Source organism: Gopherus flavomarginatus, unplaced genomic scaffold, assembly GCF_025201925.1.
Source record: "Gopherus flavomarginatus isolate rGopFla2 unplaced genomic scaffold, rGopFla2.mat.asm mat_scaffold_34_arrow_ctg1, whole genome shotgun sequence".
Classification (NCBI taxonomy): domain Eukaryota; kingdom Metazoa; phylum Chordata; order Testudines; family Testudinidae; genus Gopherus; species Gopherus flavomarginatus.
In genome coordinates this window covers 4,913,682-4,940,771 of record NW_026115061.1, presented here as the reverse complement: position 1 = coordinate 4,940,771, position 27,090 = coordinate 4,913,682, and the positions used below count along the sequence as shown (strand labels likewise).

The following is a 27,090-nucleotide window of genomic DNA, read 5'->3' as shown; positions in this document are numbered from 1 at the left end:
TAAAAAAGCAACTAGTGCTTCCCCTGAGATAGTGCTTGGGGTGTGCTACAGACCGCCGGGATCGGATTGGGATATGGATAGAGACCTCTTTAGTGTCTTTAATGAAGTAAACACAAAGAGGAAATGTGTGATTATGGGGGACTTCAACTTCCCAGATATAGACTGGAGGACGAGTACTTGCAAGAATAATAGGGGTCAGATTTTTCTGGATGTGATAGCGGATGGATTTCTTCATCAAGTAGTTGAAGCACCTACGAGAGGGGATGCCATTTTAGATTTGGTGTTGGTGAGCAGTGAGGACCTCATAGAAGAAATGGTGGTAGGGGACAACCTTGGTTCCAGTGATCATGAGCTGATTCAGTTCAAAGTAGATGGAAGGATAAACAAATGTAGATCTGGGATTAGGGTTTTTGACTTCTCGAGGGCTAATTTTAAAGAGTTAAGGAAATTAGTTAGGGAAGTGGATTGGACAGAGGAATTAGTGGATTTAAATGCAGAGGAGGCCTGGAATTACTTTAAGTCACAGCTGCTGAGACTGTCGGAAGCCTGCATCCCGAGAAAGGGGGAAAAAACCATGGGCAGGAGTTGTAGGCCAAACTGGATGAGCAAGCAACTCAGAGAGGGGATTAGACAAAAGCAGAAAGCTTACAGGGAGTGGAAGAAAGGCAGGATCAGTAAGGTTTTTCGCCTTCCCCTGCAGCGTGGGGCACGGGTTGCTTGCTGGTGGTTTCTCTGCAGCTTGAGGTCTTCAAACCATTTTTGAGGATTTCAATAACTCGGTCCTGGGATAGGGGTTGTTATAAAATTGGATGGGTGGGGTTCTGTGGCCTGCCTTGTGCAGGAGGTCAGACTAGATGATCAGATTGGTCCCTTCTGACCTATGAGTCTATGAGTCTATGAGAATCCAACACTTTCCTTGGTAGTTTGTTCCTGTGGTGAATCATCCTCGCTGTTGACTATTTGTGCCTTAGTTGTAATATGAATTTGTCTCTTGTCACCTTCCAGCGACTGGGTCTTGTTATGCCTTTCTCTGCTAGACTCAAGAGCCCGTAAATACCCAATTTTTTCTCTCCATTAAGGCACTTCAACGAAGTCACCTTTCAATCTTCTTTTCATAAGCTAATCAGGTTGAGCTCTTTCAATAGCTCACTAGAAGGTATTTTTCTCTAGCCCTCAGAACATTTGGTGGCTCTTTGCTGCCCTAGCTCCAATTTCACAGCATCTTTTTCAAATGAGGACACCAAAACTGGAGGCAGTATTCCAGTATCAGTCTCATTGATGCCGTGTCACCTCCTGTGATGTTATTGACATAATCTGTAACTGTATAGATCACTGTTGCAACCACTTTTCTATATTTGCAGCCAATACTGTAGAAAGGTTGTCGTGGAAGGGGTCTAGGAAGAGGCTATGATTGGCTGATTATAATGATGCTATCTCTAGATGTGTATCATTTTTGTAGCTGATGTTATGAATATTGGCTGTATGCTGCCCATATTTCAAACTTGTGCCATAATGGGGGACAGAACAGCTACCTTGTTAAAAGTGGCTTTGCCAATAGATGGAAGCTGGGATTTAAACTCCCAATGATCACACTGTGTTTGGGATCCATTTGAATTATTCTCCCAGGTCTTTGACACTTTCATCTCCACTCATAGCGACTCTGACAGAGGATTAAAGAAGTGAAAGCAACTTCTCCAAGCACAGACAATGGAGAATGCTTCATCACATGACACTTTGAGAAGTGAATGGATAGAATGTGGTGAAGATAAACTCTGCATGGCTCAGAGAAAAGGTAACAGTTCTGCAGTGATGAGGAAGGAGGGAATCTCTGAGTCACCCGTCCACAGTCAGGTCTTCACAGTGCTCCCGAGCTGGAGAGTGAAGACCCCCCTCAATCCCGCTGTGAGACTGAGGAACAGGAGGCCTGTCACACCCATTCCTGCCGTCCTGCATTCCTGGTGTCCAGCATCCCAGAGGGCCTCCCTGCCAGCGACAAAACCCAACTGTTATCTGGATTCCCCAGTGCTCCTCCTCAACGGCTCTAAACCAGCCGGAGAGTAGAACGTCCTGGGCATCGCACCAGCACATGGGATCCACTGCACCTGAACAGTGGGAAAAGGTTTCTGTGCTGGGAAATCGTTTAGTGTTTTCCGGTTTCGAAGGGAGGGTTTATGGCCTGAGCGTTAAGCTCCCAAAGCCAGTCACTGTTTCATTGTATTCATTACGTTTGCATTTTCCCCTGTTCCCCCATTTTTCTGTACCTTTACCCTGACTACACTAACTTGGTTTTTGCCAACCCCCCTTGTCTCCTCTTTATTTTATTTACAGCACACGAGGAGGGAGGCTAAATCCACTGGTGACAGAGACAGGAGGGAGTCGAGTTTGTATCTCCTGAGAAAAGGGCCTTTTTCCTTTCCTATTTCTCCTCTACGATTTCTAACATTTTCCTTTGAAGCATTACCTTATTCAGCTTGAGGTAACATTACCTTTTAAGATAAAAACTACAAAATACAGAACTAGAGACATTTTTTAGAAATCTGGGATTTAGACATTTTATTTAAAGCCGGTGGAGGTGTTGGATTTTCTCAGAAGGTTTTTGTTTGCAAGAAGCAACATTGTTGGGTCTGTTATTGTACCAAGTGGGGAGATGGTTGTCTATAAAGGAGGAGTCAAGACTAAATGCATCCAATGAGGATGAGATTTTAACGCATGTATGCAGAGCACAATGGATTAGCAGTGCATCACCTTAATCGCTCAGCCACCTCATCTGAGCTGTCAGGAAACGGACAGGAAGAGAAATCTAAGGCCGGCAGAGATAGGGACACGAAGGAGTTTTTAAATTCTAAGCGTAAGCAGGGGCTGAATGAGCTCCCCCCTCACATCTAGTAAGGAGCCGGGGAAAGACTTAAGGACAGACCTTGTTTGCATAGATACACCTACTCTGCCTAGCTATGCAGCATGATGGGGCCGCTTCCCCAAAATGACCAGTTTGGGATGATGGTGAGTTACAAATCACTTTAGGATTGAGTGGAATAAAATGTTATTCTCCTTCCTGTATGAGTGAAGGGCAGCAGAACATACCTAGTCTGTCCTGATGGAGAGGTAGGTAAGTGAGGAATAGCTTTTATTGGACTGCAGAGAAGTGATTGAGGATGTCAACCTAAAACAGTGGTCCCCAAACATTTCACATTGTGCCCTCTTAGCCATGGCTGTGGCCCTTCGGAGGCCGCGATCGAGAACCAGGGCTGGGAGTGGGGCTGTTGCTTGCTGGGGAGAGGTGTGTGGACAGCGGTAAGGGGGTCAATGCTGGGCTGGGAGCCAGGGACCCAGGCTGAGGGTGGGGTTCGGGAAGAGCTGGGACAGAGTGAGGCTGAATGTTGCTCCCTCCCTGCCCTCCACAGGGGCTGGCTCAGGCCCTGAGGTGCCCCCATGCATGTTCCTCTGTGTCCCCCTAGGAGTCACGCCCTACATTTTGGGAACCACTGAACTCTACTCGCTAAGCAGGGGCTAGTGATGCCAAAGCCCAGGGAAAGGGAGAACAAATGCAGGGGCCTCAGCACCAGAACCATGCCCCCACCTTCTGTCTGTGGCTCCACCACCCATCCACTGTCACCTCTGTTCCAGCCCTTCCCATACTGGCCCCACCCTGTCACTCCTTTATCCCTGCACCACTGTGGCCCTGAGACCAGAGAAGCTCTGTGCCCCTGCTGCAGCCCCTGGGCTGTAGCAAGAAGTGGTAGCTCCTCTAGCCCTGGGGCCACCGTGGAGGAGACTTTTTCAAGGGGACCCAATTTGTCCAGGGCCCCTAGTCATGGGCCCCACTGTCCCCTTGGTAATGCAAGGTTTGGGGATGCTGAGCCCCCCGAGCCTCCATTACGAGCCGCCCAGGCTACCACTGCTCAGTGGGTGGCCCGTCTCTCTGTGTTTTCTGCTGCTTGTGCTGGGGAGCCTGGCCGGCACTAGGGGTGGGGCCCCCCAGTAGTCACCCAAGGCTCCAGGGGGTCAAAGGCCACCGTGTGGCAGTGCAAAGATGCTCACTGTTCTCTCCTGCCCCAATGCTCCTCCATGGGCCCATAGAGGGTTGGGGGGAGCAACACTATATGCTCCATGCGTCCTGGTCACTTTCCCCACCTGGGCTGTGCTGTGAGGGGAGCATCAGAAGCTGCTGCTCTCTGTCCTCCCCTTATGCAGCCCAGCTGAGGAAAGTGACCTAGATGCAGGGAGCTAGGATGACGTCACTTAGACTCATAGACTCATAGGTCGGAAGGGACCAATATGATTATCTAGTCTGACCTCCTGCACAAGGCAGGCCACAGAACCCCACCCATCCACTTTTATAACAACCCCTAACCCAGGACCGAGTTATTTAAATCCTCAAAATGGGTTTGAAGACCTCAAGCTGCAGAGAATCCACCAGCAAGCGACCCGTGCCCCACGCTGCAGGGGAAGGCGAAAAACCTCCAGAGCCCCTGCCAATCCGCCCTGGAGGAAAATTCCTTCCTGACCCCAAATATGGCGATCAGCTAAACCCTGAGCACGTGGGCAAGACTCACCAGCCAGCATCCAAGAAGGAATTCTCTGCAGTAACTCAGTTCCCATCCCATCCAACATCTCCCCACAGACCATTGAGCAGATCTATCTGGTGATAATCCAAGATCAATTGCCCAAATTAACGATCCTATCATAACATCCCCTCCATATACTTATCAAGCTCTGTCTTAAAGCCAGAAAAGTCTTTTGCACCCACTACTTCCCTCGGAAGGCTGTTCCAGAACTTCACTCTCCTAATGGTTAGAAACCTTCGTCTAATTTCAAGTCTAAACTTCCTAATATCCAGTTTATACCCATTCGTCCTCGTGCCTACATTAGTACTAAACTTAAATAATTCCTCTCTCTCCCTAACGTTAACCCCCCTGATATATTTATATAGAGCAAGTATATCCCCCCGCAGCCTTCTTTTGGCCAGGCTAAACAAGCCAAGCTCTTTGAGTCTCCTTTCATATGACAGGTTTTCCATTCCTCGGATCATCCTAGTAGCCCGTCTCTGAACCTGTTCCAGTTTGAATTCATCCTTCTTGAACATGGGACACCAGAACTGCACACAGTATTCCAGATGGAGTGTTACCAGCGCCTTATATAACGGTACTAACACCTCCTTATCCTTGCTGGAAATACCTCACCTGATGCATCCTAAGATCGCATTTGCTTTTTTAACAGCCGTATCACACTGGCGACTCATAGTCATCCTGCTATCAACCAATACCCCAAGGTCCTTCTCCTCCTCTGTCGCTTCCAACTGATGCGCCCCCAACGTATATCTAAAATTCTTATTATTAATCCCTAAGTGCATGACCTTGCACTTTTCACTATTGTATTTCATCCTATTTCTATTACTCCAGTTTACAAGGTGGTCCAGATCTTCCTGAATAGTATCCCTGTCCTTCTCCGTGTTAGCAATACCCCCCAGCTTGGTGTCATCCGCAAACTTTATTAGCACACTCCCGCTCTTTGTGCCAAGGTCATTAATAAAAAGGTTAAATAAGATCGGTCTCAAAACTGATCCTTGAGGGACTCCACTAGTGACCTCCTTCCAGCCTGACAGTTCACCCTTCAATACGACCCGCTGGAGTCTCCCCTTTAACCAGTTCCTTATCCATCTTACAACTTTCATATTCATCCCCATCTTTTCCAATTTAACTAACAGTTCCCCATGCGGAACCGTGTCAAACGCCTTACTGAAATCTAGGTAAATTATATCTACCGCATTTCCTTTATCTAAGTAATCCGTCACCTTCTCAAAGAAGGAGATCAGATTGGTTTGACACGATCTACCTTTAGTAAATCCGTGTTGCAATTCGTCACAATTACCATTGACCTCTATGTCCTTAACTACTTTCTCCCTTAAAATTTTTTCCAAGACCTTACATACTACAGACGTCAAGCTAACAGGCCTATAATTACCCGAATCACTTTTATTCCCTTTCTTAAAAATAGGAACTACATTAGCAATCCTCCAGTCGTACCGCACAACCCCTGAGTTTATCGATTGCTTAAAAATTCTCGCTAATGGGCTCGCAATTTCACACACCAGTTCCTTTAATATCCTCGGATGGAGATTGTCCGGGCCCTCCGATTTCGTCCCATTAAGCTGTTCAAGTATGGCCTCTACCTCAGTTGCAGTAATATCCACTTCCATATCCACATTCCCGTTTGTCATCCCTCCGTCATCGCTAGACTCCTCACTAGTCTTATTAAAAACTGAGGCAAAGTACTTATTTAGATATTGGGCCATCCCTCCGCCCCCACAGCCCCTAGGGGTACCCGGAGGAGCAGCATCCCAGGGAGGAGCAATGCTAGCTGCTCCATGCACACAGATCACTGTCCACACGTGGGTGCAGGAGGGGGTGCAGGGGTTGGGGAGAAAGGAGGGGGTGCAGGGGTTAGGGGTGAAGGGGGTGCAGGAGAGGGGCAGGGGTTCGGTGCACAGGAGGGGGTGCAGGGGTTAGGGGTGAAGGGGGTGCAGGAGAGGCAGTGGTTTGTGGCACAGGAGGGGGTGCAGGGGTTAGGGGTGAAAGGGGCAGGGGTTAAGGGTGAAGGGAGTGCACGAGAGGGGCACTGGTTGGGGGCACAGGAGGGGGTGCAGTGGTTGGGGTGATGGAGGTGCAGGAAAGGGGCAGGGGTTCGGGGCACAGGAGGGGGCACAGGGATGGGGTGAAGGGGGTGCAGGAAAGGGGCAGTGGTTCGGGGCACAGGAGGGGGCACAGGGATTGAGGTGAAGGGGGTGCGGGAGAGGGGCAGTGGCTGGTGGCACAGGAGTGGGCATAGGAGTTAGGGGTGAGAGGGGGTGCAGGAGAAGGGCAGTGGCTGGGGGCACAGGCGGGGTTGCAGGGGTTAGGGGTGAGAGGGGCACGGGTTGGGGGCACAGGGGTTAGGGGTGAAGGGGGTGCAGGAGAGGGGCAGGGGTTGGGGCGCAGGGGTTAGGGGTGAAGGGGGTGCAGGAGAGGGGCAGGGGTTGGGGTGCAGGAGAGGGGCAGGGGTTGGGGGCGCAGAGGTTAGGGGTGAAGGGGGTGCAGGAGGAGGGCAGTGGCTGGTGGCACAGGAGGGAGTGCAGGGGTCAGGGGTGAAGGGGTTGCAGGAGAGGGGCAGTGGCTGGTGGCACAGGAGGGGAGTGTGGGAGTTAAGGGCAAAGGGGACACAGTGTAGGGTTTAGGGCACAGGAGGCGACAGGAGTTGGGGTGAAGGAGGCGCAAGGTTTGGGAGTGCCGGAGCTAGGGGGTAAAGGGAGAGGGGGATTGTCCAGGGGCGATGGGGAAGTGCCAAAATCTAAGTTTTACCCAGGGCACCATTTCCCTTAATGCTAATCCGTGGTAACATTTCTTGCTGGGACGGGGAGGGGAGAGAGATGAGGCGTTTTCTCTCTGTTTCTTTTCTCTCCATTTTTTGCTCCTTCCTTCAATTCCAGAATCCTCCCTTGTGTTTCAGACTGTGCAGTGATGCCCTCCCGACCCCAGGACTCTGGAGCCTATGGAGCAGAAAGATCCCAGGAGCTGAGGGTGAATCCAGGAGTGAGTAGCTGGCAGGAAGGAGTCCTAGCAGTTCTTCTGGGAGCACAGGTGAGGAATGACTCCCCCTTCCCTAGATTCTCCCCATGGGAACAGGGAGGGTTGTGTGATAAATTCCTGTAACTCTTCTGCCCCTCTGAGTTGGCAGAAACAAGGGCTGGGTTCAGTATCTAGGGGTTCTGCTTCAATAAAACAATACAAAACTGGCTCGAGCCCCCACCCAGTGACCTGGGACAATTACACACCACCCCACTGGGTGCCTCTAGGAGGCAATACTTCCCCTCTTGCAAGCAGGGAGTCTGAGCCGCTCCACTCCACCAGCCATTCCATGAACCACTCCAGTGGTCCCTGCAAACTGCTCTGCTGGGGCAGCAAAGAGCCACCAAATGTTCTGAGGGCTGGAGAAAAATGCCTTCCAGTGAGTAGTGAAAGAGCTCAACCTGTTTAGCTTATCAAAAGAAGATTGAAAGGTGACTACACTGAAGTGTTGAAGTGCCTTCAGGGAGAGAAAAGACTGGGTATTAAAGGGCTCTTTAATCGAGCAGAGAAAGGCATAACAAGACCCAATGGCTGAAGAGTGAAAAGAGACAAATTCATATTACAAATAGGGCGCAAAAATTCAACAGTGAGGATGATTCACCACAGGAACAAGCTACCAAGGAAAGTGGTGGATTCGCCAACTCCTGATGTCGTTTAATGAAGACTAGATGCCTTTCTGGAATGTGTTTGCCCCCAAAGTAGCTCTTGTGTCATATTAGAGCCCAAATCAGATCATCCAGGCCAGCCGGGCCACAGGGATTTTATCTCAGTATAGATGCACTCTCACGGTATGTCTCCATTGCAATGTAAGCCCAGGGTTAGCAGAAGTCATGTCAGCAGCCCCAGCACATAAACCTAAACCATGAGGAAAACACCCACCCACAAATAAGCTGGGCAGTGTCCAGCAACCAAAAGTCCTTTAACATGAGCCATCCCCTCTCTGCACCCCACTCACAGTTGTTCTTACTCAGTGCAAGCCCAGAGATGCATCTGTAGAGTTCACCTGCCATCCTGGGTGGAAAAGGGGGAAAATAAAAAGGCACCGTACTCACTGTGTTGTCTAGGGCCTCACTCACCCCTCCACAGCCATCCTGACCTAAAGTTAATCTAATACATAAATTTTAATATTAGGACCCAGGCCCCAGCCCACTTGGCTTTGGAACCCATGTCCCTGCCTAGCAAGTGCTATTGAATTGAGGGTGAGTCCCTCCATCGGGGTCTGCCAAGCACAGTTCTGCTGCCCTCGATTCACACAACAAGGATAAAAACCCTTTATTTCTCCTGCCCCAATAACCAGGAGACTGGGAATCCAAAACCAGCCAAAAGTGATCATTTTGGCAAGCAATCCAACATATTTCCAACATACTGTAAAATCCACATGCAGACTCATACAGGAAACCTTGCAAAAAAATCTTCCTGAGGGGTCTGAAGCACCTGCTGCTGGAGGGAAGGAGGAAGCTGCGGGTTGGGGTTGAGGAGCAGCGTGAGGAGAAGAGGCCTGTGGATTGTGATTGAGGGGCACTAGGAATAGGAGGGAGCTGTGGGTTGGGACAGAGGAGAGTGATAAAGAGGAGCAGGCTCTGGTTGGGATTGAGGAGCAGTGTGCATAGGAGGGACATGGTTGGGACTGAGGGGACATGGGTTTAGGCTGAAGAGCATTGTCATTTGGGGATCCAGCAGAACAGGGGAAGGCAGCAGGTGATTCTCATTCCGTAGGGATATTTTGTGTGTGTGTGTGTGTGCGCGCATGTGCAGGGGAGGAACATGCTATATGCCCAGAGGCCTTTATTCCTCCAGCCTGCAAGGACAGAGGGGCTGTCAGGAAGTTGCCCCTTCAATCCCCACCACACAAAGGCCCTTCTTAGGAAAGGGAAAATGCTGAAGAGAAAAAACATCAAAGACAACTCCAGAAAGACAGTTTTTTTAGATATAGCGAGCAGTTCATCACCTGACCAGGGACTTAAACCCTGAACCCTCAGTTTAAGAATATGAGGCGCTACCAACTGAGGTAGCCAGGCTCACAAACAAAAAGAGCAACTTGGTGCAGAGAAAAAACTAGTTAAGAAAACAAGAGCAGGAAACAATAGGGGAAACCTGCTGCTCTCTCTGGCCTGGTCAACACTATGAGTTTATATCCAATTTAGCAGTGTTAAATCGCATTAACCCTGCACCCGTCCACACAACGAAGCCCTTTATATCGGTATAAAGGGCTCTTAATACCGGCATCTGTACTCCTTCCTGATGATGAATAGTCCTGAAATCAGTATTGCCATGTCAGATTAGGGTTAGTGTGGCTGCAATTTGACGGTATTGGCCTCCTGGCGCTATCCCACAGTGCACCATTGTGACCACTCTGGACAGCAATCTGAACTCGGATGCACTGGCCAGGTAGACAGGAAAAGCCCCGTGAACTTTTGAATTTCATTTCCTGTTTGCCCAGCCTGAAGTGCTGATCAGCACAGGTGACCATGCACTCCCAGAATCAAAAAAGAGCTCCAGCATGGACCGTATGGGAGATACTGGAGCTGATCTCTGTATGGGGAGATGAATCTGTTCTATCAGAACTCCGTTCCAAAAGACAAAACACCAAAACATTTGAAAAAATCTCCAAGGCTATGATAGACAGAAGCCACAACAGAGACTCAACAAAGTGCTGAAACTTAAGGAGCTGAGACAAGCGTACCAGAAAGCCAGAGAATGAAATGGACGCTCATGGAGGGAGGGGCGACTGAGGATTGTAGCTATCCCACAGTTTCCGCACTCTCAGAAAACCATTTGAATTCTTGGCTGAGCTCCCAAAGCCTGAAGGGTCAAAAACATTGTCGTGGGTTGTTCAGGGTATATGTTGTCCTCCCCGCTTCCGGTCCCCATGAAAGCAAAGAGACAAAAAATATTTCTCGCCATTTTTCAATGTCACCATATGTCTACTGGATGCTGCTGGCAGACATGGTGCTGCAGCGCTACACAGCAGCATCCTCTTCCCTTCCCTTGCAGACGGCAGACGGTACAGTAGGACTAGTATCCCTCATCGTCATCCCGTGAGTGCTCCTGGCTGGCCTGGGTGAGGTCGGCCGGGGGTGCCTGGGCAAAAATGGGAATGACTCCCAGGTCATTCTCTTCTAATGGAGATTCAGTCCTGCCTGGAATATCATAGCAGCTGGAGGCTCCCCTCCCCTCCCCCCTTTGAGCTGTGATTGCAGAGGCAATAAATTCAGTGTTGTTTCAAATCCCTGCATTCTTTATTACTTCATCACACAAATAGGAGTATAACTGCCACGGTAGCCCAGGAGGGGTGGGGGAAGAGGGAAGCAACGGGTGGGGTTGTTGCAGGGGCACCCCCTAGAATGGCATGCAGCTCATCATTTCGGCGGGATGTCTGGGGCTCTGACCCGGAGCGGCCATTTGCCTCTCTGGTTCTTTAGCAGGCTTGCCTGATACTCTAGGCAGGACTGACTCTCCCTTTAGACAAAACTTAAAGAAGGGAATGACTTGGGGAGTCATTCCCATTTTTGTCCATGCGCCCCTGGCCGACCCCACTGAGGCCAGCCAGGAGCTCCCATGACAGCAGCAGACGGTACAGTATAACTGGTAACCATCATTGCCAACTTGCAAAGCAGTAGATGGTACAGTAGGGCTGATCACCATCTGTGCTAACTTGCAAAAAGCAAGGGGATGCTGCTGTGTAGCGCTGCAGTACCACGTCTGTCAGCACCGTCCAGTAGACATACGGTGAGAGTAAAAAAAGGCTGAACAGGCTCCATGGTTGCCATGCTATGGCGTCTGCCCAGGCAATCCAGGGAAAAGGGCGTGAAATGATTGTCTGCCGTTGCTTTCATGGAGGGAGGACTGAGTGACGACATTTACCCAGAATCACCCATGACACTGTTTTTTCCCCATCAGGCATTGAGATCTCAACCCAGAATTCCAATGGGTGAGGGAGACTGCGGGAACTATGGGATAGCTACCCACAATGCAAAGCTCTGGAAATTGACGCTATCCTTGGTACGTGGATGCACACCGTCGAATTAATGTGCTTAGTGTGGGCGCGTGCCATCGACTTTATACAATCTGTTTCCAAAAACCGGTTTCTGTAAAATCGGAATAATCCTGTGGTGTAGACATACCCTGTGATTAACAACTTTGGTGGCTAATTGAAAGGCTGATGGTTCAAACCCAAGTGAAGATGGAGGTGTTCTTTTTTTAATGATGAGAATCCAGTACATTTTATCAGGCAGAAAATCTCCTCAATGCTGGTCTAGCCTCATTTGACAAGCATAAGTGGCACGTAGGAGAAGCTCTTTCACCACATGCATTTGTGGTATAGTGGCGAGCATAGCTCCCTTCCAAGCAGTTGACCTGGGTTTGATTTCCAGCCAATGCAATGATATGATGTTTTCTCTCCTGAGAATTGGTTTAATTTCAGTCACATTGTATCAGTTTGGCGGTGGAATGAGAGAATCAGTGTCCCAAATCCCAGCAGGTCGTTAAACACCTAGTAGAAGAAGAAAGGGGGCAGGACTATACAATGAGCAGTTGGAGTCATCTTGGTATTACAATGTTTGGTTTATTTTTTAAAAAAATTTCCTTTACTTCCCTCTCCCTTTTAGACTCAGAGTGTTTGAGGTCAGAAGGGACCGGTGTGATCATCTAGTCCGACCTGCTGCACCTTGCAGGCCAAAAGACCCCACCCACCCACTCCTGTAATAGACTGTGGAGGGGAGGCAGCTCTGTGCTCTGCCCCTACTCCAGGCAGCATATGGAGGCCCTTTGCTCCCCTCCCCCCATGGGTGTGCAGAGATGTGCCAGCAGCACTAAGGTGGCTCCCTGCCCACTCTGCCTCCATCCCTCCTTGCCACTCCCAGAAGTGGCTGGCATGTCCCAGCATCCCTTGGGGCGGGGGGAGTGTCTCCATGCGCTGCCCCTGTCCCGAGTACCAACTCTGCAGCTCCCATTGGCCAGGAACTGCAGCCAATGGGAGCTCTGGGGGCAGAGCCTGCAGGTAGCGGTACATGAAGACCGCCCTGGCCCCACCCACCTAGGAGCTGCTGCCGCAGGGTTGTGTGTACCGGTCACTTTGGGAGATGCAGTGCCCGGGGCAAGTGCCACCCCTCCTGCACCCCAACCCCCTCCCCCAGCACAGAGCCCGCACCCCACACCCAAATCTCCTCCCAGAACTTTGCTTGTCGTCCTTTCACCAAGCACAGGATTCTACTTCCCACCAGCCAACCGTACCACCCCAGGCTTTGCAGAACGAATGGTGGTGCTCTACTAACCCCACTTAGCCGCACTGAGGCTCTTAGCTTCTGCCCTGCCTTCCTCAGCTCGACTTTCCTCTTTTGCCCCATTCCTGCCTCACTTCCTCCTTTGGCAAATCACGCAAAGGAGGCCAGCAGGAAGAGCAGCCCACCATAGGACAACCTCCCAGGGCAGAGGAGACCAAGCCACAAGGCTTCAAAAGGTGACTGGCCAAGATCTTCTAGCTTTCCCCTGCTGATGCCAAGGCTTTTTCTCAGTTTATTCACCACCCTCTGTCATGCAGGGGTTGGGGTTACCGCAGGTTTTACCCGAAATTGGGCCAACTAGTAAGCATAGGGAAGACTAATGACCCACTAGAGTTTGGCAGAAAGCAGCACGTTTATTGTATTGATAGCTAAGCTGAAAGGAAGGGGGGTTGTCACACTCACACTCACACACTCACACTCCCAGGACTGGCACGGCACTGGAGATGTCAGGATTCTGCAAGGTAAGTGTCCCACAGCGCAGTGATGGACAGTGCGATGAAGGTAAGTCTTCCTGAGGCCCAATGAAATACAACACAGAGAGCCACTGGCCAGGTGGTCCAGGCGAAGGGCATTCACTGGAGGTACAAGCTTGTGAGTGCACAGCTGAGCGCATGGCCCCTTCCCCTTTTAAGGGCCTGCTCCTCATGGCCTGTGACTAGAAATGACTTGGCTGCATCTGGTTGGTCACACTCTAGCTTGGGCAGTGTCCATGCTCTGGGGGTGTGAGTGCTGCCTAATTAGAGTCCCAGACACCTTGTCTACTTGGGAGCTCTTCTGCTCTTCAACCAGCCTCTTCATCCCACAAGCATTCCAGGAGTAGGGAGAGGGGGAAAGCCACTTCAGAGGTATTCTGAGAGGGAGAGGAGACAATAGCAGGAGGGAGGGGAAGTATAACAGACCTTTTGAGCACAGAAATCACTGCTGCTCCTACAACAGCAGGGACAGGCCACTAGGAGCTGGGAAAATTAAGACATCATGCTCCTGCCTGGTTTCAAACCAGGGACTTTTTTTGTGTTAGGCAAACACGATAACCACTACCCTACAGAAACTCTTCCAGAAGGCTTTGCCCCTCCCTTCATAAGAACATAAGAACGGCCATACTGGGTCAGACCAAAAGTCCTTCCAGACCAGTATCATGTCTGCCAACAGTTATCAATGCCAGGTGCTCCAGAGGGAGTGAACCTAACAGGTAATGATCAAGTGATCTCTCTCCTGCCATCCATCTCCACCCTCTTGACAAACAGAAGCTAGGGATACCATTCCTTACCCATCCTAGCTAATAGCCGTTCATGGACTTAACCTCCATTAATTTATCTGCAAAAGGAACAGGAGTACTTTTGGAACTTTAGAGACTAACAAATTTATTTGAGCGTAAGCTTTCCTGGGATAAAACCCACTTCATCAGATGCATGCAGTGGAAAATACAGAAGGAAGATATGTATATATATACACAGAGAACCTGAAAAAATGAGTGTTGCCTTACACACCATAACGAGAGTGATCAGTTAAGGTGAGCTGTTATCAGCAGGAGAAAAAAACCTTTTGTAGTGATAATCAGGATGGCCCATTTCCAATAGTTCTCAGGAAGGTGTGAGTAACAGTAGGGGGACAAATAAACAGGGGAAAATAGTTTTACTTTGTGTAATGACCCATCAACTCCCAGTCTTTATTCAAGCCTAATTTCATGGTGTCCAGTTTGCAAATTAATTCCAATTCAGCAGTCTCTCGTGGGAGCCTGGTTTTGAAGGTTTTTTGTTGTGATATTGTGACTTTTAGGTCTGTAAATGAGTGACCAGGGAGATTGAAGTGTTCTCCGACTGTGTTTCAATGTTATAATTCTTGACATGTGATTTGTGTCCATTTATTATTTTACGTAGAGACTGGTTTGGCCAATGTACATGGTAGAGGGACATTGCTGGTACATGATGGCATATATAACATTGGTAGATGTGCAGGTGAACGAGCTTCTGATAGTATGGGGCTCATGAGGGACAGATACTGGTGGAGGCCAGTTACGGTGATATAATGAACGGCAGCATCTACACTGGCACTCTGTCACTTTAAGTTTGCTGCAAAAAGCTCTAGGCCTCTCATCGAAGTGGTTTTATTTTGTCACCAGACATGGCATTGCAGTGTGTACACCAGCCACAAGCGTCTGACCAAGGGAGAGTTGTGTGTTTTTCACACACCTGAGCAATAGAATTCTGCTGAAATAACTTTGTAGTGCAGACCTGGCCAAAGATTCACACACACACACACACACACAGAGCTTGCAAGGAAAACCTCATCTGCTCCTCTACTTTGCAGAATCCAAACACAAGCAAAGCTTGTCAGGTCCTGGTGGAGATGTCAGTGAGTCAGGTGTGGTCAGACACTGTGTTTTAGCTACATGCAGGCACGATGGCTTAGCTGGCTAAAACCCTTTCCTTGTAAGTAAGAAATCCTGGGTTACACTCCCAGTGGTGCCTGGGGGAGTGGCTTTTGGGGCACCTGGTATTGGCTACTGTCAGAAGACAAGATTCAGAGCTAGATGGGCCTTTGGTCTAGCCCAGTGTGGTTTTTCTTATGGTTTAAATTATGCTCACAGCCACTGATAATAGAGTTACTGAAAGTTTGGGAGTTAGGAGCTGATAGGTTAGTGGTCCAGTCCCCTTGCAGACGACCTCCTCCCTCTGGGACAGGGGCAGATCTGAGCTCTCATACCAAATGCTCAATGTGGCTGCCAGAATCTATGGGCAGCTCGTTTAGTTTGCATCGAGGGTTGAGTCCTGCTTTGTGCCCAGTGTCTGAGAATGAAAATCTTAAACTGCCCTTTGAAATAACGAATGCAGCAGGACGTGTTATTGTCCCTGTCCCAAAGCAGACAGACCAGTGGAGAAATGCCATTGAGTCCATGGTAATACTCCACTGCCATTTTAGCTTGCTAAACTCCTTCCCAACCTTGTGGGGTCCCAGACCCCGGTATTAAGCCTGAGCCGAGACGTCTACACTGCAAATATACCACCCCACGGCCCAAGCCCCAGGAGCCTGAGCTGGCATGGGGCAGCCCTGGGTGTTTCATTGCAGTGTGGGCATAGCCTAGAATTACGACTACACTGCCATTAACACACCCAAGTCACTATTCTCAAACCCTGCGTCAGCTGATTCAGGCTTGTGGGGCTTGTGCTGCAGGGTAATAAAATTACAGTGTAGACACTTGGGCTTGAGCCCAGCCTCTGAGACTCCAAAAGGGGTGAGGGTCTCCGAGCCTGGGCTCCAGTCTGAGCCCAAATGTCTACACTGCAGTTTTTAGCCTCACAACCTGAGCCCCAGGAGCCCAAATCAGATCATCCAGGCCAGCCGGGCCACAGCGATTTTATCTCAGTATAGCTACACTCTCAGGGTACGTCTACATTGCAATGCAAGCCCAGGGTTAGCAGAAGTCATGTCAGCAGCTCCAACACATAAACCTAAATCACGAGGAAAAGACCCACCCACAAATAAGCTGGGCAGTGTCCTTCTCCCTATGGTTCGTAAGTCCAGCAACCAAAAGTCCTTTAACATGAGCCATCCCCTCTGTGCACCCCACTCACAGCTGTTGTCCTTAGTCAGTGCAAGCTCAGAGGTGCCGCTGTAGAGTTCATCTGCCACCCTCGGTGGAAAAGGGGGAAAATAAGAAGGCACCGTACTCACTATGTTGTCTAGGGACTCACTCACCCCTCCACAGCCACCCTGTCCTAAAGTTGATCTAACACATAAATTTTAGTATGAGAACTCAGGCCCCAGCCCACTTGGCTTTGGAATCAATGTCCCCTGCCTAGCAAGTGCTATTGAATTGAGGGTGAGTCCCTCCATCGGGGTCTGCCAAGCACAGTTCTACTGCCCTCGAGTCACACAACAAGTACAACAACCTTTTATTTCTCCTGTCCCAATAACAAGGAGACTGGGAATCCAACACCAGCCAAAAGTGATCATTTCGGCAAGCAACCCAACATATTTCCAACATACTGTAAAATCCACATGCAGACTCATACACGAAACCTTGCAAGAAAATCTTCCTAAGGGGGTCTGAAGCACCTGCTGCTGGGGGGAAGGAGGGAGCTGTGGGTTGGGACAGAGGAGAAGAGTGAAAAGGAGCAGGCTCTAGTTGGGAGTGAGGAGCAGTGAGCATACGAGGGACTGAGGGTTGGGACTGAGGGGCATTGGGCAAAAAGGGGACATAGGTTTAGGCTGAAGAGTATCCTGATTTGGGTATCCAGCAGAACAGGGGAAGGCAGCAGGTGATTCTAATTCCATAAGGATATTTTGTGTGTGTGTGCAGAGGAGGAACATGCTATATGTCCAGAGGCTTTTATTCCTCCAGCCTGCAAGGACAGAGGGGCTGTCAGGAAGTTGCCCCTTCAATCCCCCCCACACAAAGGCCCTTCTTGGAAAAGGCAAAATCCTGAAGAAAAAAAACATCAAAGACGACTCCAGAAAGACAGATTTTTAAGATATAATGAGTAGTTTATCACCTGACCAGGGACTTGAACCATAAGATCAAAAATTTGATGATTTACCAACAGAGCTAGTCAGACACACAAACAAACACAGCAAGTTGTTGCAGAGGAGAAACTAGTCAAGAAAAGGAAAGCAGGAAAAAATAGGGGAAACCTGCTGCTCTCTCTGGCCTGGTCAACACTATGAGTTTATATCCAATTTAGCAGTGTTAAATTGCATTAACCATGCACCCGTCCACACAACGAAGCCCTTTATATCGGTATAAAGGGCTCTTAATACCGGCATCTGTACTCCTTCCTGATGATGAGTAGTCCTGAAATCAGTATTGCCATGTTAGATTAGGGTTAGTGTGGCTGCAATTTGACGGTATTGGCCTCCTGGCGCTATCCCACAGTGCATCATTGTGACCACTCTGGACAGCAATCTGAACTCGGATGCACTGGCCAGGTAGACAGGAAAAGCCCCGTGAACTTTTGAATTTCATTTCCTGTTTTCCCAGCATGGAGCGCTGATCAGCACAGGTGACCATGCAGTCCCAGAATCAAAAAAGAGCTCCAGCATGGACGGTTCGGGAGACATTGAAACTGATCTCTGTATGGGGAGATGAATCTGTTTTATCAGAACTCCATTCCAAAAGACGAAATGCCAAAATATTGAAAAAATCTCCAAGACTATGATGGACAGAGGCCACAACAGGGACTCAACGCAGTGCTGAAACTTAAAGAACTGAGACAAGTGTACCAGAAAGTCAAAGAATGAAATGGACTCTCATGGAGGGAGGGGCGACTGATGACTGTAGCTATCCCACAGTTCCCGCACTCTACGAAAACCATTTGAATTCTTGACTGAGTTCCCAAAGCCTGAAGGGTCAAAAACATTGTCGCGGGTTGTTCAGTGTATATGTCGTTCCCCCGACTCCTGCCCCCATGAAAGCAAAGGGAAAAAAATCCTCTTTCACCTTTTTTCAGTGTCGCTGTATGTCTACTGGATGCTGCTGGCAGATGTGGTGCTGCAGCGCTACACAGCAGCATCCCCTTCCCTTCCCTTGCGGACCGCAGACGGTACAGTAGGACTGGTATCCATCATCGTCGTCCCGTGAGTGCTCCTGATTGGCCTCGGTGAGGTCGGCCAGGGGTGCCTGGACAAAAATGGGAATGACTCCCATGTTCATTCTCTTCTTTAAGCTTTGTCTAATGGAGATTTAGTCCTACCTGGAATATCATAGCAGTTGGAGGCTGCGCTCCCCTCCTCCCTTTGATCCCTGCTTGCAGAAGCAATAAAGTCAGTGTTGTGTCAAATTCCTGCATTCTTTATTACTTCATCACACAAATGGGAGGATAACTGCCATGGTAGCCCAGGAGGGGTAGGGGAGGAGGGAAGCAAAGGGTAGGGTTGTTGCAGGGGCACCCCCTAGAATGGCATGCAGCTCATCATTTCTGTGGGATCTCTAGGGCTCTGACCTGGAGAGCCCTTTTGCCCCTCTGGTTCTTTAATAGGTTTGCCTGATAGTCTAGGCAGAACTGACTCTCCATTAGACAAAACTTAAAGAAGAGAATGACCTGGGGAGTCATTCCTATTTTTGTCCATAAGCCCCTGGCCGACCCCACCGGCCAGGAGCACCCATGACAGCAGCAGATGGTGCAGTATAACTGGTAACTGTCATTGTCAACTTGCAAAGCAGCAGATGGTACAGTAGGGCTGGTAACCATCTTTGCTAACTTGGAAAAAGCAAGGGGATGCTGCTGTGTAGCGCTGCAGTACCACGTCTGTCAGCACCATCCAGTAGACATACGGTGAGAATGAAAAAGGCTGAACGGGCTCCATGGTTGCTGTGCTACGGCGTCTGCCCAGGCAATCCAGGGAAAAGGGCGCAAAATGATTGTCTGCCGTTGTTTTCACGGAGGGAGGATTGAGTGATGACATTTACCCAGACTCACTCATGACACTGTTTTTGCCCCATCAGGCATTGAGATCTCAACCCAGAATTCCAATGGGCGGGGGAGACTGTGGGAACTATGGGACAGTTACCCACAGTGCAACGCTCTGGAAATTGATGCTAGCCTTTGTACATGAACGCACACAACCGAATTAATGTGCTTAGTGTGGGCCTGTGTCCTCGACTTTATACAATCTGTTTCCAAAAACTGGTATCTGTAAAATTGGAATAATCCTGTAGTGTAGACATACCCTGTGATTAACAACTTTGGTGGCCAATTGATGGTTCAAACCCAAGTGATGATGGAGGTGTTCCTTTTTTAGTGATGAGAATCCAGTACATTTTATCAGGCATAAAATCTCTTCACTACTGGTCTAGCCTCATTTGACAAGCATAAGTGGCACGTAGGAGAAGCACTTTTGCTAGATGCATTGGTGGTATAGTGGTGAGCATAGCTCCCTTCCAAGCACTTGATCTGGGTTTGATTTTCAACCAATGCAATGATGTGATGTTTTCTCCCCTGGGAATTGGTTTAATTTCAGTCACATTGTATCAGTTTAGTGATGGAATGAGAGAATCAGTGTCCCAGATCCTAGCAGGTCATTAACCACCCAGTGGAGGAAGAAAGGGGCGGGACTATACAATGAGCTGTTGGAGTCATCCTTGTATTACAATGTTTGGTTTATTTCTTAAAAAAATTCCCTTTACTTCCCTCTCCCTTTTAGACTCAGAGCCTTTAAGGTTAGAAGGGACCACTGTGATCATCTAGTCCTATCACTTCCTCCTTTGGAAAATCACGCAGAGGAGGCCAGCAGGAAGAGCCAACTGCCATAGGCCAACCTCCCAGGGCAGAGGAGACCAAGCCACAAGGCTTCAAAAGGTGACTGGCCCAGATCTTCTAGCTTTCCCCTGCTGATGCTAAGGCTTTTTCTCAGCTCATTCACCACCCTCTGTCATGCAGAGGTTGGGGTTACTGGAGGTTTTACCCGAAATTGGGCCAACTAGTAAACATAGGGAGGACTAATGACCCACCAGAGTTTGGCAGAAAGCAGCACATTTATTATATTGATAGCTAAGCTCAAAAGAAGGGGGATGGGGTGTCACACTCACATACTAACGCTCCCAGGACTGGCTCGGCACCGGAGATGTCAGGATTCTGCAAGGTAAGTGTCCCACAATGCAGTGATGGACGGTGTGATGAAAGTAAGTCTTCCTGAGGCACAATGAAATGCAACGTGGTGAACCACTGGCCAAGAGGTCCGGGCAAAGGGCATTCACTGGAGGTACAAGCTTGTGAGTGACTCCTGAGCACAGGGCCCCTTCCCCTTTTAAGGGCCTGCTCCTCATGGCCTGCGACTAGAGATGACTTGGCTGCATCTGGTTGGTCACACTGCACCTTGGGCAGTGTCCATGCTCTGGGGGTGTGAGTGCTGCCTAATTAGAGTCCCAGATGCCTTTTCTACCTGGGAGCTCTTCTGCTCTTCAACCAGCCCCTTCATCCCACAAGCATTCCAGGAGGGAGGGGGAGGGGGAAAGCCACTTCACAGGCATTCAGAGAGGGAGAGGACAAAAGTGGGAGGGAGAGGGAGTATAACAGACCTTTTGAGCACAGAAATCACTGCTGCTCCTACAACAGCAGGGACAGGCCAGTAGGAGCTGGGAAAATTAAACCCTCATATCATGTTTCTGTCTGGTTTTTAACCAGGGACCTTTTGCATGTTAGGCATATGTGATTACCACTACACTACAGAAACTCCATCAGAGGGCTTTGCCCCTCTCTTCATAAGAACATAAGAGTGGCCATACTGGGTCAGACCAAAAGTCCATCCAGCCCAGTATCCTGTCTGCCAACAGCAACCAATGCCAGGTGCCCCAGAGGGAGTGAAGCTAACAGGCAATGATCAAGTGATCTCTCTCCTGCCATCCATCTCCATCCTCTGACAAACAGAGGCTAGGGATACCATTCCTTACCCATCCTGGCTAATAGCCGTTCATAGACTTAATCTCCATTAATTTATCTGCAAAAGGAACAGGAATACTTGTGAAACCTTAGAGACTAACAAATTTATTTGAGTGTAAGCTTTCCTGAGATAAAACCCACTTCATCGGATGCATGCAGTAGAAAATACAGTAGGAGGAGATATATATATATAGATATAGATATAGATATATATATATACAGAGAGAGAACATGAAAAATGGGTATTGCCATACACACTATAACAAGAGTGATCAGTTAAGATGAGCTATTATCAGCAGGAGAAAAAAACCTTGTGTAATGATGATCAGGATGGCCCATTTCCAATAGTTTTCAGGAAGGTGTGAGTAACAGTAGGGGGCAAATAAACATAGGGAAATAGTTTTACTTTATGTAATGACCCATCAACTCTCAGTCTTTATTCAAGCCTAATTTCATGGTGTCCAGTTTGCAATTTAATTCCAATTCAGGAGTCTCTTGTGGGAGCCTGTTTTTGAAGGTTTTTTGTGGTAATATTGCGACTTTTAGGTCTGTAAATGAGTGACCAGGGAAATTGAAGTGTTCTCCGACAGGTTTTTGAATGTTATAATTCTTCATGTCTGATTTGTGTCCATTTATTCTTTTATGTAGAGACTGTCTGGTTTGGCCAGTGTACATGGCAGAGGGGCATTGCTGGCACATGATGGCATATATAACATTGGGAGATGTGCAGGTGAATGAGCCTCTGATAGCGTGGCTGATGTGATTAGGTTCTATGATGGTGTCCCTGAATAGATATGTGGACAGAGTTGATAATGAGCTTTGTAGCAAGGATAGGTTCCTGGGTTAATGTTTGTGTTGTGTGGTTGCTGGTAAGTATTTGCTTCGGGTTGGGGGGCTGTCTTTAAGCAAGGACTTTCCTGTCTCCCAAGATCTGTGATAGTGAGAGATCATCCTTCAGGATAGGTTGTAGATCCTTGATGATGTGCTGGAGAGGATTTAGTTGGGGGCTGAAAGTGATGGTAAGTGGCGTTCTGTAACTTGCTTTTTTGGGCGTGTCCTGTAGTAGGTGACTTCTGGGTACTCTTCTGGCACTGTCAATCTATTTCTTCACTTCAGCAGGTGGGTATTATAGTTGTAAGAACGCTTGATAGAGATCTTGTAGGTGTTTGTCTCTGTCTGAGGGGTTGGAGCAAATGCTGTTGTATTTTAGAGCTTGGCTGTAGACAGTGGATCATGTGGTGTGGTCTGGGTTAAAGCTGGAGGCATGTAGGTAAGTATAACTGTCAGTAGGTTTCCAGTATAGGGTGGTGTTTATGTGACCAGTGCTTACTAGCACTGTAGTGTCCAGGAAGTGGATCTGTTGTGTGAACTGGTCCAGGTTGAGGCTGATGATGGGATGGAAATTGTTGAAATCATGGTGGAATTCCTCAAGGGTTTTCTTTTCCATGGGACCAGATGATGAAGATGTCATAAGTTAGCACAAGTAGAGTAGGGGCATTAGGGAACGAGAGCTGAGGAAGTGTTGTTTTAAGTCAGCCATAAAAATGTTGGCATCCTGTGGGGCCATGCGAGTACCCATAGCAGTGCCACTGACTTGAAGGTTTACATTGTCCCCTAATGTGAAATAGTTGTGGGTGAGGACAAAGTCACAACGTTCAGCCACCCGGTTTGCCGTGACATTATCGGGGATACTGTTCCTGAAGGCTTGTAGTCCATCTTTGTGTGGAATGTTGGTGTAGAGGGCTTCTACCTCCGTAGTGGCCAGGATGGTGTTTTCTGCAGGGTCACCAATGGATTGTAGTTTCTTCAGGAAGTCACTGGCTCTCGAAGATAGCTGGGAATGCTGGTAGCGTAGGGCCTGAGGAGGAAGTCTACGTAGCCAGGCAATCCTGCTGTCAGGGTGCCATTGCCTGAGATGATGGGGCGTCCAGGATTTCCAGGTTTATGGATCTTGCGTGGCAGATAGAATAACCCTCGTTGGGGTTCTAGACTATCTTATTGCCAAGGGACGGAGAAACTTGGCCAACAGCAGGGGGTGCAGAACACCTCCCTAGTTTGGGGGTGACAGAGCCTGGAGGATACTGACATCCTAGCACTTTACACACCTTCCTGGAGCCTCCCAAAGCCCCGGGACTGCGACCCCCACCCTACTGATGAGAAACAGGCCTGGGGAGGGGAAGCTACTGGCTCAGGGTCACAGCAAGTGTCAGAAGTATGGATGGGACCCCATAGTCCTTCTTTCCAGGCCCCTTTGCTAACCACTGCTGCACACTCCCTCCCACAGCTGGCAATTACAAGCAGGCCCTCATGGCCACTCCCCCTGCCTCTGAGAGGGAGTGTGCTCCGCTGCAGTGACTGGACCAGGGGATTGGGAGTCAGGACTCCTGAGTTCCATTGCTGGGCTTCCTATTGGATCCACTGCAGGTTGTTTTCCTTTTCCTCTGGGACATTGGGTAAGTTGCTCCCCGCTCTAGGGCTCTGTCCCCAGCAGTCAAATGGGGATTTCATACTTTCCCGCTATTGGAAAGTGCTGGGAGAATCCCCCAGCAAAAGCTGCTCTGACTGTGCTAAGCAGCATCTGACCATTCAAGGGAGGATCACACTGCCCAGGAGGAGTGTTTGGCTCTGGGGTTTCACTTCAGCCCAATCTAGAGAGAGGGGACCAGCTCTAGAGTTTGGCTCAAGAAGACCAAGTCTCCAGTTTGTTAAGGGCGTTTTGAATTCCAATCCTGTGCTCCAAAGCGCTTGATGTCAGTTGTAAATTTTAGAAGCATGCTTTCCACTCCATTTTCCAAATCATTCATGAAATTATTGAATAGTACCAGACCCCGGACTGATCTCTGCTGGACCCACTAGGTACACCCTCTCCGTTAGACAGCCAAACATGGAGAAAGGCTCCTGGAGTCTGGGCTTTAAACCAGCTCTGCACCCACATTACGCTGATTGCAGCTGGACTGCATTTCCCTCGTTTGCTTGTGAGAATGTCCTACGGGACTGTGTCAAAAGCCTTAGTAACACCAAGCTAGATCCCATCGACTGTTTACCCACCTCCACCAGGCCCAGAACCCTGCCAAAGAAGGAAAGAGGATTGGTTTGGAATGATTTGTTCTTGACAAATCCATGCTCACTCGTCCTAAGGACCAAATTATCCTGTAGATGCTACTGACAAATTTATTGTTTAAGAATGTATTACAGAATCTCTCCAGCTATGGCAGTGAGGGTAGCTAGTCTGTAAGTCCCAGGGGTCTCTTTGTTCCCCTTTTAGAGACAGGTCCTGTCTTGTTCATGCATGGGAAGATGTTCTTTTTCAGGTATCTCAGACGAGAACTGAGGCACAACACCTGGTTTGTTTAGGCCACAAAAACGGAGGCAGGAACCTCTTCTCTCCTGCTGGCAAAGAACCTCGGGTACCTAAAAGACAGGGATTCACATCCTTGAGTGGGCTTCAAAAAAGGCAGTGGTTAAAAAGTTTGGCCCCGACCATTTCTTGTTTCCGCAGACTAAACACTTTTGCAAACTTTAGAATTCCTTGGTGCTAAAACACCGTGACATTCCCCTTTCTTCTTCACAGAGGGCTTTAACGCCCCTTATCTCACCGAGCCTCACGACCGCCCAGAGCTCGAGAATTGTCCCTGTTCCCATTGGACAGATGGGGAGGAGCCTGAGGCAAAGAGAAGGGAAGTGTCCTGTCACCAGATAGATCAGATTGAACAGGTTTCAAACCTCCAGGAGCCTCTTACCTTCTAAACAGGGATGGTTGTTTTCTAGTAAAATCACTAAAAGGGAAGGAGAAAACTTGAAAGAGGTTCCCCCTGGTGCTCACGTCCGTGAACCCGAATACTCTGTCAGTCCTCAAGGAGAGACCCGGGGAAGGAGACTTGCTGAAGCAAAGCCACAGGGGTCTCTGAGGTTTCCCTGGCCCCTCGCCCCTGTCCTGCCTGGCTGATGTCAGTATCTCTCTCTGAGGTTACCACCCCCCATCACCTTTGACCAATAGTCTGAGATCCTGCAAAAGGCCTTTGTGATGTCACTGCCACACCCCTACCTTGCTGTGCCAATATCCTACCCCTGGCCAGGCCCTTTGGAGGTTTGAGCTACTCCCTGTGGTCACCCCACTCAAGGAGTGTTCGTTCTAGGCAGCAAGCTGGCTAGACAGTAAAACTTCAGACGCTGCTCTCAATGCTACGCTCAGTGTTTCAGAAATTAGTCAACTTTATGGCCAGAAGAGACCATTAGAGCATCTAATCTGACCTCCTGCATATCACAGGGCTCCTGCATGACACAATAGCTACTTTTGGGGGAAAGGCATCTAGTCTTCATTGAATGACATCAGGGGATGGAGAATCCACCACTTTCCTTGGTAGCTTGTTCCTGTGGTGAATCATCCTCGCTGTTGACTATTTGTGCCTTAGTTGTAATAGGAATTTGTCTCTTTTCATCTTCCAGCCATTGGGTCTTGTTATGCCTTTCTCTGAGAGATTAAAGAGCCCTTTAATAACCAATCTTTTCTCTCCATTAAGGCACTTCAAGACTTCAGTGAAGTGACCTTTCAATCTTCTTTTCATAAGCTAATCAGGTTGAGCTCTTTCAATAGCTCACTAGAAGGTATTTTTCTCCAGTCCTCAGAATATTTTGGTAGTCTTTGCTGCCCCAGCTCCAATTTCACAGTATCTTTTTCAAATGAGGACACCAAAACTGGAGGCAGTATTCCACTATCAGTCTCACTGATGCCGTGTCACCTCCTGTGATGTTATTGACATAATATGTAACTTTATAGATCACCCCACTGTTCTATATTTGCAGCCAATATGATAGAAAGGTTGTCATGAAATGGGTCTATGGAGAGGTTCTGATTGGCTGATTATAATTATGCTATCTCTAGATGTGTAGCATTTTTGTAGTTGATGTTATGAATATTGGCTCTATGCTGTCTGTATTCAAACTTGTGCTATGCTTCCGAGGAACACCCCAGCCAGACAAGTTGCTGTCAGCTCTGCCTAGCCTGCTTGATGGCCCATTAAGGATCATCAGCTCTACAATCAACTAATTGAGAGAAGGCAGATACACCTTGTGGCTCTGCAAGGTCTTCAGGGACCTGCCTATGCACAGAACTCGAAGGTTTTTCTATGCCATGTGCTGGATAGAGTGTCCTTGGGACAAAGAAAGCAAAGAACACATGGCAAGAGACTGTAAAAGGCTGATACCTCGTCTTCATATTGTCTTCAATCCTGCTTCGTACCTCTGAAGGGACTTTGCTACAAACTGAAGCTCTGTACAAGGGACTGAATGACCCATCCCAGCTGTGGATGGACTCCAGAGACTTGATTAGAACCTGCAGTTTATTCCATCACTGCTACAAGCCTGAACCAAGAACTTTGCCATTACTGGATGTGAAGGGTTAAAATTCATGTGCATTTTATATAACAACCTGGTCTATGGATTGTGCCAGCTCTTTTCCAGACTCAAAGTCCAGAGTATAATCAAGGGACCAGAAGCCTAGCAAATAGTGACCAGCTAAAAGAAAGCTGGGTAAACAGAAAGCCTTGCTTGCTAAGATAGGCTTGGTCAGCAAATTGCCAGGTGTTGGAGCTAAGAACTAAAGAATTGTGTCTTATTCAGAGTTGCAGATTGAGCAAAGAATCCCTGTTCCTATTGTGTAAGTCTCTTCTGTAGGGAGACGTTCTTCCCAGAGATCCAACCTTGAGTTTATGAAAAGTTGGCAGATGTCAGTATAAGATATGTCATCCTTCCACCTCCCTTCCCAGGGACCAATGCCTGCCTTCAGACACACAGAAAACAATCTTTATTGCCATATACTTTCACTGTTTCTTT

The 27,090-nt window shown here is 48.7% G+C and overlaps 2 protein-coding genes across 2 annotated transcripts in view; one reads left to right on the top strand and one right to left on the bottom strand.

Moving 5' to 3' along the window:
- Positions 1-27,090, bottom strand: part of LOC127042164 (zinc finger protein 679-like) — a 316,167-nt gene that overhangs the window by 66,673 nt on the left and 222,404 nt on the right. The window lies entirely within an intron of this gene.
- Positions 1-27,090, top strand: part of LOC127042191 (uncharacterized) — a 57,076-nt gene that overhangs the window by 22,774 nt on the left and 7,212 nt on the right. The window lies entirely within an intron of this gene.